General features: G+C 38.5%; 1 pseudogene; it reads left to right on the forward strand.

The window, feature by feature from the left end:
- Positions 1 to 1,646: 1,646 nt before the first annotated feature.
- Positions 1,647 to 3,102, forward strand: LOC125610525 (annotated as a pseudogene).
- Positions 3,103 to 17,521: the final 14,419 nt, after the last annotated feature.

Here is a 17,521-nt window from a genome sequence, read left to right on the forward strand (position 1 = left end):
GTAACAGGGGTTCACTTGATGCTTTGACTATATTCCTTGTGGCTTTGAAACTTACCATTTATTTCCTTTTCCCAAACTTCTTTTCCCTAAACTTCTCATCCCTGATTCTCTTTCCCCCTAAACTTCTCCTCCCTGATCTTCTTTTCCCTTACCTTCTCCTTCCTAATCTCTCTTCCTTAATCTCATTTTTCTCTGAATCACCTCTATGAAAGCACCCACTGGGGCTGGGGTTGTGGCTCAGAGGAAGAGCGCTTGCCTAACATGGGTGTTGATCCTCAGCACCACATGTAAATAAAATAAAGGTATCTTGTCCACCTATAACTAAAAAATAAATGTTTTAGAAAAAAAGTGCCCCTTGTTCCTGCGGATGGACAGAATACAACCTTTGGGATAGGAGTCCCCTGTGTTTTTCCTTTGCTAGTAAAGCAATAAACCTTCTTCCTTTTTCTCAAAACCATGTCCTCCCTGATTATTGGATTGGCCTTGGGGACAAGGACTGAGCTTTCAGCAACAATATGCTATAAAAATACTTAACAGGGAAATAACTTAAGATGATGGTTAGCTCTACCTAATGCCTCATGAAAGTTTTATGAGCAATCCAATCATAATTTTTAAGAATAAGTCAGTTAAACAGATGTAAAAGAATAAAATTTCATGACTAAAATTTTCAGTGATGATTGTTTATAATGTCTGATAATTTTTTTAAATCTCTTTTGTATCTTACTTTCTACCTTTAGATGTTTGCTAAGTAAGTTAAATTATGGATATTTATCTCATATCTTAAAAAAAGATAATATTGAAATATTGTTAAACATAAGGTTGAACTCATCTTCATTTGCCTTATTACAAAGAAACTAAAAGTATTAGGGTCTTAGTAAATATGTTCTGTGTCACAGTGAATATTGCTTATTGGTACTAGGGATATAGTTCAGCGGGTAAAGCACATAATTAGCATGCACAAGCTTTAACCCCACCCAGCAGCACAAGGGGAAGAAAGGGAAAAAGAAAAGAAAGGAAAAAGAAAAATTGTATTATGAAGAAGTAGATATTTCAAGAAATTATAAAATGGTATTAATACTACAAAAGTTAATACTGCAGATGATAGACAGTTTATAATTGCTTACTTACTACTTTTCTCTAGAAATTAAAATTGCTAACAGTTAAGAATTCTAATTAATATTATTTTAAGGGAAACAATTGTATACGTAAGTATATAAGAAAGGCAAGATGTGTTTTTGGTAAGGAAAAATGGGAGAATGTGTTTTTTAAAATAAAAATAAAGCCATTTTGTTTTAAAGTAGAATTGAGATAGATGGGCTCTCAGGAAGAGAGAAAAAGAGACCTTTACCTGATAGATGGAGACCCAGATCTATGAACAGGACCAGCCATACTTGTCTCAACAAAATCTCTAGCATAACAGATCAACTAGAACAAAAATATAATCAATTTAAATGTCACCAGATTCAAATACCTACACGATGTGCCCACAACTGATTCATCAAACAATTTTTTAAAAATTTCTTCCCAGTAAAATCCTATATATAACTGTATGAGCAAGTCGGGGTTACTGAATAGCCTGCAGGACTTGCCTGTTTCTCCCTGCTTTGCTACAATCTGTTGTTTTTTTTCCCCACTCCAGGAAGAAAATGGCATCTGTTGCAGTTGATCCTCAACCACATGTGGTGACTAGATAAGGTAGCCACATATGACCTGGTGTCCTCAGCTTATGTCAGCACAAAGGATTACTACTTGAAGTCTGGGTGAAATGCAGAGAAGTGTGTGAAGACCATGACCTGAGTAACAGTGACAAGTACTCTACCCATCATTGAGAAGCTAGAGTTGGGCTGGGGATATAACTCAGATGGCAGAGTGCTTGCCTTGCATGCACTAGACCCTAGGTTCAATCCCTAGCACACCACACACACACACACACACACACACACACACACACACACACATAAAACAAGACAACAACAACAACAACAAAAAAAAAACCCAGAAGCTAGAGTCACAAATTGCAGTTGCCTATACCTATGCCTATAAGGGGTTGGGCAGGACTGAGGAGAAATTGCTTATTCTGAATCAGCCAACAGTGCAGGTTGTTGCCAATGCCAAAGGGTCTGTGACTGGGCGACAGATGTTGTCACAACTACTGTGACTGGGACCGAGGATTCTGTAGCCAGCATAACCACAGGGGTGATGGACAAGACCAGAGGAGAAGAGACGGGCAATGTGGAGAAGACTAACTCTGTGGTTGATGGCAGCATTAACACAGTTTTGGGAAGTTGGATGGTACAGTTGATGAGCAGTGGAGTAGAAAGACGATCTGCAAATCTGAGCTTCTGGGAGACCAGTATCTTCGTCTCACTGAGGAAGAAATGGAAAAAGAAAAAAAAAAAGTTGAAGAATTTGATATGGTTCAGAAACCGAGTTATTATGTTAGCCTGGGATCCCTGTCTACCAGGCTCTGCTCACATGCCTACCAGCAGGTGCTCAGCAGGGTTAAAGAAGCCAAGCAAAAGAGCCAAGGGATCATTTCTCAGCTCCATTCTACTGTTCATCTGATTGCATTTACCAGAAAGAAAGTGCATAGTGCCAACCAGAAAATTCAGGATGCTCAGGATAAACTTTATTTCTCACAGGTAGGGTGGAAGAAAAGCATCGGCTATGATGATATGGATGAATACCACTGTGCTAAGCACATCAAACATCAAGTCATGTTGCTGTTGCACGCAACCTGATTAGCAGCTCTAGACCATGTGTCACACCCTCCTGTCCAATGTCCAAAGATTACCACAGAACATCCAAGATCAGGCCAACCATTTGGGGGTGATAGCAGGTGACATCTGCTCAGTGTTCTGTAATGTTGCCTCCTTTAAAGAAGTGTCTGATGGCTTCCTCACTTCCAGAGAGGGGCAGCTACAGAAAATGAAGGCATCTTTAGATGATGTGATGAATTATCTTGTTAGCAACACATTCAACAACTAGCTGGTAGGTCCCTTTTATCCTCATCTGACTGAGTCTCAGAATGCTGAGCACCAAAGCTCAGAGGTAGACAAGACCAGCCAGGAGGTCTAGGAGTCTCAACACAAAATTCATTAAACCTCTCCTTGTCACAAGTGCATAATGTAGCCAGCCAGATGACACCTTTTGTCATGTTGAAATTAACCTGTTAAATGACTCTAAACTGAAAAAGCATCCAACTAGGAAAAAGGCCTTCAGTTATATAGTCATTTCCAGCTAGATTAAGAGCCTTAAAGTTCCTGGCATTAGTAGATTTCTGTGTACTGGCTGGTGAGAAAAGAATGTTGTTGTCTACATCTGGAATATCTCAGAATAATTTGTTTTTCATCTTATAAGTGTTAGATATGGAAAAAGACAAACCCAAAAATAATGTGACTCAGGGAGAAGGAATGAGGCAGTAACCGTCTTTCCAAATGACAAGACAGGCCTTGGGGAGAAGATATCCATCAAGTCAGAAATGACAGTTTCTGGGATGAGGCCAAAGCATTGATACCACCCTAAGCAAACTCTTTCCCAGATACTGACCCCACACCCTCCATCTGTCCCAGTAAAGATAACCCAAACTGATATGCTCATTAATTAAGTCACCTCTCAGTGTAATCTATAAAAGCCTAAACACTCCCTTTGGCTGGAGACTCATTTTCCACCAGGAAAATGGGCCCATCAGAGGCATTACTCAGTTCCTGAAAAAAAAAAAAAAAAAAAAAAAAAAGCTGTGCTGAGCTAATCTGTGAAGTTTGTGTCTGGCCTGGTCCTTTATGGTAACACTAAGGAGATTATAAGTTTTATAAACCTAGAAACATTAAACCAATATGACTTGTATTGGAAGTATTGTCAAATTTTTTAAAATGATGTTTTACTCTTTAAGTTAGATTTGTTTGGATGTATTTATGAATAGAGTTCCAGACATTATCTGAAATTTCTATAAATCTTATAGTACTGGTGTAATGCTATCAGTCATAATTTTAGTTGTTACCTTAAATGGTACAAATGTTACCAAAATAATGAAAATTCCTTATCAGTTTCATATAACAAACTTTCATCAGATCTTTAACCATGGCCAGTTTAAGTCTTTTCATGTACACACAATTAATTGTTTTATTCCTGAAGTGTTATGAAAGCTTTTATAGACAACTGTGTAACTGTGTACTGTCTGGTTAAAAAAAAGAATGTTGTTGTCTACAACAACCGAAAGCTTGGTCCTCGTCATCAACACCAACCCAATAATGAAGACAAGGTTTTGAGAAAAAGGAAAAAGCTTTATTGTTTTGCTAGCAAAGGAGAAACGTAGGGGACTCCTGTCCCAAAGCCTGTGATTCTTCCTATCTGCTGGAACAGGGGGCTTTTATAGAGGTGATTCAGAGAAAATGAGATTAGGAAGGAGAGAACAGGAAGGAAAAGATCAGGAGGAGAAGATCAGAGAGGACAAATTTAGGGAAAAAGGAAAAAACATGTAAGTTTCATAAGTTTCAAAGCCACAAGGGATATAGTCAAAGCATCAAGTGAACCCCTATTACAACTGCAATCCTGAAATGTTTTAGGACTCTGAGAACTATAGGTTTCTGGTGTTAAGCTCATGCCATTTGAGCTGCAGTTGTAGCTGAGTGGTAGAACACTTGTTAAGTGTGTGTGAGGCACTGGGTTTGATCCTCAGGACTACATTAATCAATCAATCAATCAATCAATCAATAAAGGTTAAAAAAAAATCTTACCATTGGGTTGGGTAAGATTTTCCAGAACTCTAATGAAGTAAATGTTAGGTGCAGGACAAGCTGAGTAAGTTGTCTGCAGGGCATGCCAAACAAAGTTAGCTGCAGGGTGACCTGGTCACTCAAACTCTCTGTCTGGCTCTTTATCACCTGTTAGCTTCAAGCCCAAACACCCAAACCCCCACTCAAGGCTGAGCGCTTCGCCCCCCTGCTCAAGGCTGAACACTCAGCCCCCTGCTCAAGGCCGAACACATTACCCTCCTTGTGCCAACAAGGCAGCTTGCAGACCCAGAGACCTCATTAGATTTGGGCTATAAAAACTCCCTCCTGCCGGGCCCCTCTCTCTCTTGCTTTCTCTATCTCTTTTGCTATTTCTCTTGCTTTTCTCTCTCTCTCTCTCTCTCTCTTCTCTTTCTCTCTTTTCTCCTCTGTTGTACTGCTGCAATAAAGATCTCTTGGTTGCTCTGAGTGTTGTGGTCACTTTCCTTTCAGTAAATAAGTCAGTTCATAAAACTGCTATCCCAACATCAAACAGAAGAAGAATTAATTACTCAAGACTGAAAAAAAATGATGAAAAAAAATCATAAGCTTTTAAATGGCTTTTTGGCTTGAAACATTGCTGGCACTTTAATGTTTTGTTTCTCAGATTTAAGGAAAACATTTTTCTTTTATCTTAGGCTATCACTTACAACAATTTGGCAAATTATACTCTCTTCCCATGAACTGAAATATTTATCTTTTTCTCTCTCCCTGATCTCGCCAGAATTTCAAAACTACTATTCTTATTTTCATGGCAATTTGGTTATTTCCATAAGTTCAATTAGAATCTGTTTTCTTTGTAGCAGGACACAATTGGAAACATTGGTTAGTTATATTATCGAGAATTTAAAAAGAATGTCATATTTTCGGATGTGATCAGACAATTGTAAAAAGCTAAGGCTGACTTCAGGGATCCAATAAAACCCCTTGGAGGCAAACACTGACCTGATTCCTACATTGTTAACTAATAAATAAGAAAGGAATGTCACTTCTGGGCAGGCCTAGGACTCTAGGATTATAACCAGACAGTTTGGTTTGCTGCCACCCCATAAAGTCAATGAATCAAGAGGGAGAATGAGGAAAATAGAGCTTTATTAGTACCAAGCCAGCATTGTTGGAAGACAGTTGACTTTTGACTTCTTGCCCTAAGGGAGAATCTTTTACATGATTTTTGAAGAGAAAGTATATGGGTCCCAGATAGGTAAGCACATCGGTTGTACAATGTTTCAAAATGTAACCTCTTCTGGATTGTGGGCAGTGTGCATCTTATCTCCCTTTACACAGGCTGGTGAGAGTTGCAGTCCAGTGGATCTAAAGGAGACATAAATGATGGAGGTTTCTGTGTTGATTAAAGTGACTTGTATCTGGTTTCATTTATGGTCAGTGTTTCTGGTTACTTTTGTAACTAGCACCTAGAATGCTGATCTCTTCCAGACCAGTGGCCATGTAAAATAGAGCAACAGGAAAATAGGAAGTTTAAGTACATTGATCTCTTTTGTAGAGACTCTTTTGCCGGTAGTCCTAAAATCAATTATGGTGAGGATTTCTGGAGAAGTTAAGATTTTCTGTGGAGGAGGGGGTGCCACTACACTTGCATAAACAAACTGAAGAACAATGCAAATAGTAAAAGGAAATTTAAGATAAACCAATCACAAACTGTCAAGGAACAGAAACTTTCTACTTTAACCAATTAAAAAAACTCATAACAGTTTTCCTCTCACTGTCATTACCTCCAACCCCGACACACCAAGAGAATACTGAACTTGTGGTCTGGTGATGCCTGATTTATGAATTTCTGTCTGCTCAAATAGATTCTTTAAAATTTTAATGTACCTAAGTTTATATTTTAACACCCATTTCTTTTATTAAAGAATGGCATTAGAAACCACAGTCTGAATACTTACTATTCTCTGTTTTTGCAATGTGATGACTTCCAGGCCATCTCAGTGTATAAAGGTAGGAAATATATGTGGTATACTAACCCAGGTAGATACATACCTGTGCTTATTTCTGCATTTGTAAATATATGTCTCCATGGATATATATTTTTGAGAGGTGGTACTGGGGATGTATCTTAGGGGCACTCATCCACTGAGCTACATCCCCAGCCCTATTTTGTATTTTATTTAGAGACAGGGAATCACTGAGTTGCTTAGTGCTTCACTTTTGCTGAGGCTGGCTTTGAACTCGAGATCCTCCCGCCTCAGCCTCCCCAGCCACTGGGATTATAGGCATGTGCCTCTGTGCCCAGCTCTGGATTCCAAAAGCAATACTACAGTATTGCCTGATTCCAAAGCAATACTACAGATTCTTTTTTTTTATTACTGGAAATTGAACCCAGAGTTTTATGCATGCTAGGCAAGGGCTCCACCCAACAGATTCATTCGTCCTATTCCTCTTTTCTGTCCATTTATCCTTTCCTTTAAATCAGGCAAACTGAAAAGAAAAAGTAAAACTGAAAAATGGCAGTTGGAACTTAACTGTTTTTCAGTCAACCTACATGCAGAGGCTAAAGGAGCATATGATTACAATCGCTTTGCCTGCTTCAAATTTTATGTAGAGAAAGAATAAAGAAAATATTAATTCTACATTATCATTTTATTCCTATTCCACGTAATCTGAACTACTAAGTCTAGACATCACAATGAAGAAGTGAAAAGCTTAGTTTAGGGGCTGGGGTTGTGGCTCAGTGGTAGAGCGCTCGCCTAGCACATGCAAGGCCCTGGGTTCAATCCTCAGCCCCACATAAAAATAAATAAATAAAGATATTGTGCCCAACTAAAAAAAATATTAAAAAAAAGAAAAGCTTAGGCTAGAGTTAAAATAAACTGTGTTTAATCTCTCATTTTCACCTCACTGTGGAATCTCAGGCAAATTACTCAACTTCTCTGAGTTTTATACATAAAAATAATAACAATAGTATTCTTTTCATAGGGTTGTGGTGAGGATTAGGTGAAAAAACATGTAAATAACTGAGTAAAAAAAATCTGAAGCAGGGGAAGCCTTCAATGTAGAGGTGGAAATTATTGTTGACATGGAAAAATATGCCGTTTCCTTCTTAGCTGCCCCACGGTGCGGTACTGGGGATTGAACCAGGAAGTCTGGCACTATTCATTAAGGCAATGGGAGTGTCCTGGTTTAGAGATATGAGGTGTTCTCTAAAAGCTCATGTATGAGACAATGCAAGATACTCAGAGGCAAAATGATTAGGTTATGAGTACCTTCAACCTACTCAGTGGGCAAATCCACCGATGTAGATTAACTGGGTGGTCATTGTAGGCAGGTAAGGCATGGCTGGAGGAAGTAAGTCACTGGGGGGTATTCCTTTAGGGTTTATACTTTGTCCTTGATGAGGACATCTTTCTCTGCCTTCTGGCTGTGATGTCCTGAGGAACTTACATCCACCATGATGTTCTGCCTCACTGTGGGCCCAGAGCTATGAAGTGTGCTGACTATGGACTGAACCTCTGAATCTGTGAGTCAAAATAAACTTTGCCTCCCTTAAGTTGTTCTTGTCAGGTGTTTTGGTCACAGCAAGCAAAGCTAACTAAAACAGGGAAAATGGTCTGAAAAGCATTTCAGCAGTCATGGAGGCCGCCCCTTCCCTCACAGAACCACAGTGCTAGGTCTTGGGGCCAGAACAGTTTGGGGAAGGGGCCCAAGATGCCAGTGGGTTCTTTGTTCTATTTTGATTTTTGTATTGGGGACTGAACCCAGGGGTGCTTTACCATTAAGCTAGATCATTTTTTAAAATTTTTATTATACACCCCTTTTATTTTTTATATCCAGCCCTTTTTATTTTTTATGAGACAGGGTCTCACTAAATTGCCCAGGCTGGCCTTGAACTTTGTGATCCTCCAGTCTCAGCCATCCTGAGTCACTGGGGTTGTAGGTGTGCACCACCACAGTGTGATCTTTGAAGTCCACTGCCCACAGCCACCTTGAGTCTCTGCTCTTCACATTGTAGTACCGTGCTCCTTAGCCACCCTACCTGTGGCTCAAGCAGATCGAGGTACAGTGGGGACCGCTGCTCTGGAGGGCACAAGCTGTGATCCTTGACAGGGTTCATGTGAGGCTGATTCTATAAGTGAATAAAGTGTAAGAGCTGTGGACGCAGGGCTTCATCCACCTAGATTTCAGTCTCAAGGCCCAGAGACTTCCAATAGGGACAGAATCACCATAGAGAGCAGTGCCTAGCATAATTGTGAGAATGAGTTCATTTTAGGAAGATCCCAAGAGGGCAATCCTTAGTGGAGCAATGGGGCAGAGCCAGAGGACCCCCAGAACTATAGAGCTGTCAGTGTACAGCGCCAGCCTGGGAAAGCTGCAGGCAAGGAACTTTGATATGTCAAAGTGCAGCCTATGCTCAGCAAATCCATATGGGCAAGATTGTTCGAGGCCTTGGGGGCCCAACTGTAACAGTGGTCCACTAAGCATAAAGCTTTGAATAAAACCCTTGTTGCTCTGACACTGCAACTTATTTTTTTAAATGGACATGTCTCTTTCTCTTCCTCTCTCCTTGTTCCTCCCTAACAACCCCCGCCCCCCTGCCCGCCATTAATCTCAGGGGAAACTATATTACCTTCCTTCTCCATTTTAGGCAGATTTATCTATTCTTGTGTACCCACCCACCATAAGAACAAAGTAATCAAGACTTTGGAGAAGGTACCAGAAGATCTCAGAAATGACTCTCTCTCAAATTAACAAGTGGATTACAACTCCAACAGAGAACACATGGAAGGTAGCCTCTGAGTCATCCTCTTTAAAAACCTCCTGTTCCTGCTGATGGACAGAATCACAGTCTTCGGGACGGGAGTCCCCTGTGTTTCTCCTTTGCTAGCAATGCAATAAACCTTCTTTTTCCTTTTCCTCAAGACTGTGTTCTCATTATTGGATGGGCATCGGGGACAAGGACAGAGCTTTCAGCCAATACAATCTTGTATTGGCTGGAAATAGATAGTCAAAGAAGATTACTTTCAAGCCTAAGATTTAATATTGTTTGCAGTGTTGGGTTATGGACTTACAAGAACTTTGCTTCTTTCTTCTTGCCTATTTCTCCCTTTTGAAATGGGAATGTCTATCCTCTGCCTGTCACACCATTGTATTTTGGAAGCATTTAATTTCACAAACTCAAAAAAGGAGAATTTGCCTCAGGAGGAATTGGACCCTTTAGCCTCACCCTTGTCTGATTTAGAGGAGACTCTGGACTTTAAAGTTGATTCTGGAACGAGTTATGACTGTTGGAACTATCAGGTAGAATGAATGTATTATTTAGCATATAAGAAGGGCATGAATATTGGTGGCCAGGAGCAGAATGCTAGGACCTGAATGTCTCTCAAAATTCAAGTGTTGGAATGCAGTTCTCAGTGTAGTGGTGTTGAGAGGTGGGGACTTTGGGGAGGTGTTTAGATTATGAGGGTTCCACCTCCATGAATAGGTTAGTGTGGTTATAAAACTGCTTTTTTTTTTTTTTTTGAGGAGGGTGCTAAGGATCAAACCCAAGGCCTTGTGCATATGAGGCAAGCACTCTACCAACTGAGCTATATCTTCAGCCCACAAAACTGGTTTGAATTTGGTTTACTCATCCTCTCCCCTATGTGAGGACACAGTGTTTGCTCTCTGACGCCCTTCCATCTTCTATAATGTGAGTAAAAAGGACTTCACTAGACACCAGAGCCTGTGCATTGACCTTGGCCTTCCCAGCCTTCACAACTATAAGAAAATTGACTTGTGTTGTTTATAAATTTCCTAGTCTGTGGTATTCTCTTTATAGCAACACCGTGGACTAAAACAAGTATTATACAGAGTAGCTTCTTTCTTTCTCTCTTCCTCTTTCATTTTTTTTCTCTATTTTTACTGCCTTACAAATTCTCTGTGTTCTTGATCTTCATGCCTCCCTCTCCTCAGTCGTCTGGTAACCATTGATCTTTTTACTGTCTCCACAGTTATACCTTGTCCAGGATATCATGAAGTTAGAATCATATAGTAGTGACAAATTGCTTGAGATAATAAACTTATAAGGAGAAAAAGTTTATTTTGGCTCACAGTTTTGGAGTTTTTGGTCCATGGTCAGTTCTTTCTTATTGATTTGGGGCCTGAGATGAGGTAGTACATCATGGCAGGAGTGTATGGTAGAGTACATGGTCACATTACAGCAGCTGGAAAGCAAAGAAGGGAGAGGAAGAGGTAAGGATCCCAACACCCCCTTCAAGAGTGTGCCCTCCCAACAACCTAACTTCCTCCCATTAGACTCTCTCTGAAAGGTTCTACCACTTCCCAATGCTTCCATAGGCTGGGGACCAAAACCTCAACTCATGGACGTTCAAGATCCAAACTATAGCAGCAGCCTTTTTAGATTGGCTCCTTTCACTCATCAGTATGCATTTTTAAGTTTCCTTAAAGTCTTTTTCATGGCTTGCTAGCTCATATCTTTTTCACTGGATAGTACTTCATTGTTTGGACATGCCACAGTCTTATCCATGTACTTACTGAAGGACAACTTAGTTGCTTCCAAGTTTTGGCAATTATGAATAAAGCCACATAGTTAGCCCTCTGCAAGTTTTTGTGTGAATGTAATTGTTCAATTTATTTGCATAAATATCAAGAAATGAGATTACTGGATCATTTGGTAAGAGTATATTTGGTTTTGTCAGAAAATGACAAATTATCTTCCAAAATGACTGTCATTTTGTATTTCTACCAGCACTGCATGAGAGTTCTTATTGCTTCACATATTCATTGGCATTTTTTTTTGATGGAGAAAAAAAATTACTTTTATTTAATACAAACTTTATAGAAATATGTTACAAAACAATTTGAATCAACACTCCTAAGCAGTACATTTAAAATATAAAGACAGTAAATTTAAATAAGTTAATAGTTTTGATGACAACTAAAATTTGAAAATATATAAAATAAACATTTGAATCATATGTATGATATGTCAAGATCATTGTATTGTCTTGAGCAACTAATAAAAAAATTTTAAAAAATAAAATAAAATAAACAAAATTGTGAAAATCATTATATTTAAGTGCTAAAGTCTGACTCCTAGACAAAAGAACAGATTTATCTATATAGAGATGGTGAATTTGCTAGTAATTCTAGCTACATGGAAGTTTGAAGCAGGGAAATGCAAATTCAGCTTCAGCCACTTGGCAAGCATCTGTTTCAAAATAAAGTCAAAATGTGCTGGAGATGTAGTTCAGTATTATAGCACCCCTGAGTTAAATCCCCATTATAAATACATATGCCTGCATATATTTATATAAACAAATTTTGATAAATTAAATGAATAATTATATGAACCGAGTAAACAACCACGACACTATATACAAATCATAAACAAAACAAGGATAATATTTACACATGTAAGTAAAAGCATATATGTCATTGGCATTTTTTTAACCTTTTTTTTATTTTTTATTTTTTTAGTTGTAAGTTGACACAATACCTTTATTTGTTTATGTGGTGCTGAGGATGGAGCCCAGTGCCTCATGCATACTAGGCAAGCGCTGTACCTCTGAGCCACAATCCCAGCCCTATTCATCGGCCTTTGATATTAGTGTTCTGGATTTTGGTCATTCTAATAGGTGTGTAGTTGTATTTCATTGTCATTTCAATTTGCATTTCCCTGAAGATATATACTCTGGGGCATATTTACATATACCTATTTATCATTTGTATATCCCCTGATGAAGTCCATGTTCTTTGGTCCATTTTTAAATTAAGTTGTCCATTTTCTTATTGTTGAGCTTTTAGAATTAAAAAAAGAACTTGATTAATGGTCTTTTACCAGATATGCCTTCCTTTGGAAATATTTTCTTTAAGGCTATGGTTTATCTTTTCATTCTCTTGATAATGTCTTTCTCAGAACAGAAATATTTTTATTTTAATTTAGTTCAATTTATCACTTTTTTTCTTCATGAATCATGCCTTTAGTGGCATATCTAAAAAGTCATCACCAAAACCACATCATGTAGATTTCTTCCTATATTATCTCTAGAAGTTATTTTATTTGATTTTCAGTTTTGTTTTGTATTTTTTTATTTGTTTTAATTAGTTACACATGACAGTACAATGATCTTGACATATCATACATTTGAATCAGATGGGATATAATTTCTCATTTTTCTGAGTGTACAGGTTGCAGAGTCACATTGGTCATGCAGTCACGTATATACTGACAGCAATAATAAGATAGTAGATTCCCAGATGTTTCTGTACCCTCTATTCTTTTTATTTATTTATTTATTTTGTGGTGCTGGGGATTGAACCCAGGGCCTTATGCATGTGAGGCAAGCACTTTACCAACTGGGCTATATCCCCAGCCCTCTAGAAGTTTTATAGTTTCGCATTTTACATTCAGGTCTGAAGAACTAAAACATGTATCTAGATTCTCTCTTCCTCTCTCCTTCCTCCCTTCTTTCCTTCCTTCCTTCCTTTCTTTCCCTTTCTCCTTGCTTCCTTTGCATGGATGTCCAGTTGTCCTAGCAACATTTGTTGCAAAAACCCTGTCTTTTCTTCATTGTATTACCTTTGTTCTTTGGTCAAGTTGATTCTGTTTATGTGGGTCTATTCTAAGCTCTGTATTCTGTTCTATTGGTTTATTTGTTTACTCTTTCAGCAGTGCCGCACTATCTTCATTATTGTACACTTACAGTAAGTGTTGAAATTGGGTAGTGTCAGTCTTCCAATTTTGCTCTTCTCCTCCAGTCTGATCTTGGCTATTTTGGGTGATTTGTTTCTTCATGTAAAGTTTAGGATGAGCTTATTGGTGTCTACAAAATAACTTTCTGGCTGGGCACAGTGGTGCACACCTGTAATCCCAGTGGCTCAGGAGCGGGAGGCAGGAGGATTTCGAGTTCAAAGCAAGTCTCAGCAAAAGCCAGGTGCTAAGCAACTCAGTGAGATCCTGCCTCTAAATAAAATATGAAATAGGGCTGGGGGTGTGGCTCTGTGGTTGAGTGCCCCTGAATTTAAACCCCGGTACCCCACACCCCCCAAAAAATAAGTTTCTGAGATTTTGATTGGATTTCACTGAATCTGTAGATCAAGATAGGAAGATTTGACATCTTGACCATATTGAGTCTTTCTATCCATGAACATGGAATTTCACTCTCCTTTGATTTCTTTCTATTATAATTTTTCTCATATATATCTAGTACATAGATTTTCCTAGAATTTATATTTAGGTATTTCATTTTTTTAGATACTAAAGTAAATGAAGTAAATAGTATTATTGATCATTACAGGTATACAGAAAAGTCATTGATTAATTGATTTTTGTTTGTCTGTAGTACTGGGATCGAGCTCAGGAGCACTCTAGGAATGAACTATATCCCCAGCCTGCAGTCCCTACCCCTGTCCCCATTGTTTTCTTTGGTACTTAAATCCAGGGGCACTTAACCACTGCTCTGCATTCCTAACACTTTTTAGTTTTTATTTTGAGACAGGGTCTTGCTAAGTTGCTTAGGGCCTTGCTAAATTGCTGAGGCTGGGCTGGGGATGTGGCTCAAGCGGTAGTGAGCTTGCCTGGCATGCGTGCAGCCGGGGTTCGATCCTCAGCACCACATACAAACAAAGATGTTGTGTCGGCCAAAAACAAACTAACCAACTAACCAACCAACTAACCAACTAACCAACCAACCAACTAACTAGACAACAAACCAACTAACTAACCAGCCAAACAGCCAACTAACCAACTAACTAACCAGCTAACCAGCTAACCAACCAGCTAACCAACTAACCAATCAGCTAACTAACCAGCTAACCAGCCAACAAACTAACCAACCAACCAACTAACCAACTAACTAACCAGCTAACCATCCAACCAACCAACTAACCAGCTAACCATCCAACCAACTAACCAGCTAACCAACCAGCCAACCAACTAACTAACCAACTAACCAGCTAACCAACCAACTAACCAGCTAACTAACCAACTAACCAACCAACTAACTAACCAACCAACTAACCAACCAACCAACCAACTAACTAACTAACTAACCTATTTTTAAAAAATTAAATTGCGGGGCTGGGGATGTGGCTCAAGTGGTAGCACGCTCACCTGGCATGCGTGCGGCCCGGATTCGATCCTCAGCACCACATACAAAGATGTGTGTCCGCCGAATACTAAAAAATAAATATTTCTCTCTCTCTCTTTAAAAAAAAAATTTAAATTGCTGAGGCTGGTCTTAAACTTCCAATACTCATGACTCAGTCTCCTAAGTAGCTAGGATTATAGGTTATATGGTTATATTATAGCTAGGATTATAGTAACTTTATTTTATTTAATTGATTTTTGAATATTGAACCATGCTGGCATTCCTGGTATGATTTCCACTGGGATACAATGCATTTTTCTTTTTATGTATCACTGGGTTTGACTTGCTAATATTTTGTTGATGATTATTGCATCTGTTTTTATGTGAGACATTGGTTCATAATTTTCTTCTCTTGTCATGTCTTTGTGTCTGATTTTGCTGTTAGGGTAATGGTAACCTTATAAAATGAGTTAAGAAGTATTATTTTTGTTTCAATCTTCTGAAAGAAATTGTAGAAAGTTAGTATAATTTCTTTCTTACAAGTTTGGTAGAAGCCAGGCATGGTGGCATACACCTATAATCTCAGCTGTTAGGGAGACTGAGACAGGAGGATTGCAAGTTTTAGGCCTGCCTTGGCAACTCAGGAAGACCTTGTCTTAAGATAAAAAATTTGAAAAGGGCTGGGGATTTAGCTGAATGGTAATGTGCCCTCAACTACCAAAAGAAAAAAAAAATTGGTGGGGGGGGGGTAAAATTCAGCAGTTAACCCATGTAAGCTTAGTGCTTTCTTTTATAGAAAGTTTTAAATATTGATTTAATTTCTTTAATGACTTAAACCTATTCAGATTGTTTATTTCTTCTTGTGTGGGTTTTGGCATATTGTATCTTTCAAGAAATCAGTCCATTTCATCTAGGTTATTAAATTTGTGGGCATCAAATTAAGCACAGTACTCTTTTATTATACTTTTAATACCTCCTCTTTCTTTTCTGATATTGGTCATTTGTGTCCTCTCTTTTTCTTAGCCTGTCTTAAGGTTTATAAATTTTTTTGGTGGCAGTGGGAGTGGGTATCATGGATTAAACCCAGGGGCACTCAACCACAGAGCCCCATCCCCAGCCCTTTTTTGTATTTTATTTAGAGACAGGGTTTCACTGAGTTGCTTAGTGCCTTGCTGTTGCTGAGGCTGGCTTTGAATTCATAGTCCTCCTGCCTCAGCCTCCTGAGCTGCGAGGATTACAGGCATATGCCACCAAATCTGATAAGATTTGTAAGTTTTATAGATATTTTTAAAAAACCCACTCTTGCTGAACATGGTGATGCATGCCTGTAATCCTAATGACTTGGGAGACTGAGGCAGGGGAATTACAAGTTTGCATCAAGACTGGGTAACTTAGAAAGGTTCCATCTTAAAACAAAAATAAAAAGGATGTGCTCAGAAGTTGAGTGCCACAGGGTTTAATCTTCAGTACTGAAAACAAACAACAACAACAACAAAACAAACAAGCAAACAAAACAACAACAAAGCAAAGCAAAATACTCTTAGTTTTATTAATTTAATTTATTGATCTCCTGTTTTCGATTTCATTGATTTCTACTCCTGATATTTTCTTTTCTTCTTCTGTGAACTTAATTTTCTCTTTTTCTAGTTTCTCAGGTGGAAGTTTAAATTAAATATTTTAGATTTTTCTTCTTTTCCAATATGTGCATTCAATGTTATAAGTTTTTTTCCCTAAACACTACTTTCACTGAATCCCACAAATTTTGATAAATTGTCTTTTTATTCTCATTTCAAACAGTTCAAAATAATTGTTAATTTATCTTAAAAAATTTTTTTGACCCCAAAATCATTTAGAAGTGTGTTATTTCATCTCCAATTATTTTGCAAGCCACTGGAGAATTCTGAGCAGAGGAGTTTTCATAATCTGATTTATGTTTTTTTCTTTGTTTTTGGTACTGAAGATTTAACCGAAGGGCAAGTAACCACTGAACTACATCCCTAACCCTTTTTATTTTAAATTTTGAGACAGGGTTGCTTAGGGCCTCGCTAAGTTGCTGAGGCTGGCTTTGAACTTGCAACTCTCTTGCTTTAGGCTCCTAAGCCACTGGGATTACAGGCATGAGCCACCATGCTCAGTTGATTTGTATTTTAAAAAGATCACTCTGGGGGCTGGGGATATAGCTCAGTTCATAAAGTGCTTGCCTTGCATGCATAAGGCCCTGGGTTCAATCCCCAGCACTGCCAAAAAAAAAAAAAAAAAAGCAAACTATATGTGTAATTATTCAAATAAACTAATCCCTAACATCTTTAGAGCAAGAACAAGGTATTTGGGGAGGAAGAGCAGCAGCAAGGAGACCCTTGCAATACCCTAGGTGAGATATGATGGAAAGTTACACAAGCGTAGGCAAAGTGGACATTATGAACAATGATAAACTATTAGGAATATTTGGAAGGCAAATCCACCAAAACTTCTGGATGACCTGCATGTGTGGTATGGGCAAAAGAGAAATCAAGGATGACTCAAGGATTTTGGCTTCAGCAAGATGAATTTATCATTTACCTGAGGTGGGAAAATAACCTTTAAGGTGGAACTCTGGTGGGGACAAGAGTTCAGTTAAATTTGAGATATCTAAACCAGGCACAGTAGTGCATGCCTATAATCTGAGATTAAGGCAGGAGATTGCAGGTTTGAAGTCAGCCTGAG

Source organism: Marmota marmota, unplaced genomic scaffold (genome assembly GCF_001458135.2).
Source record: "Marmota marmota marmota unplaced genomic scaffold, marMar, whole genome shotgun sequence".
Classification (NCBI taxonomy): domain Eukaryota; kingdom Metazoa; phylum Chordata; class Mammalia; order Rodentia; family Sciuridae; genus Marmota; species Marmota marmota.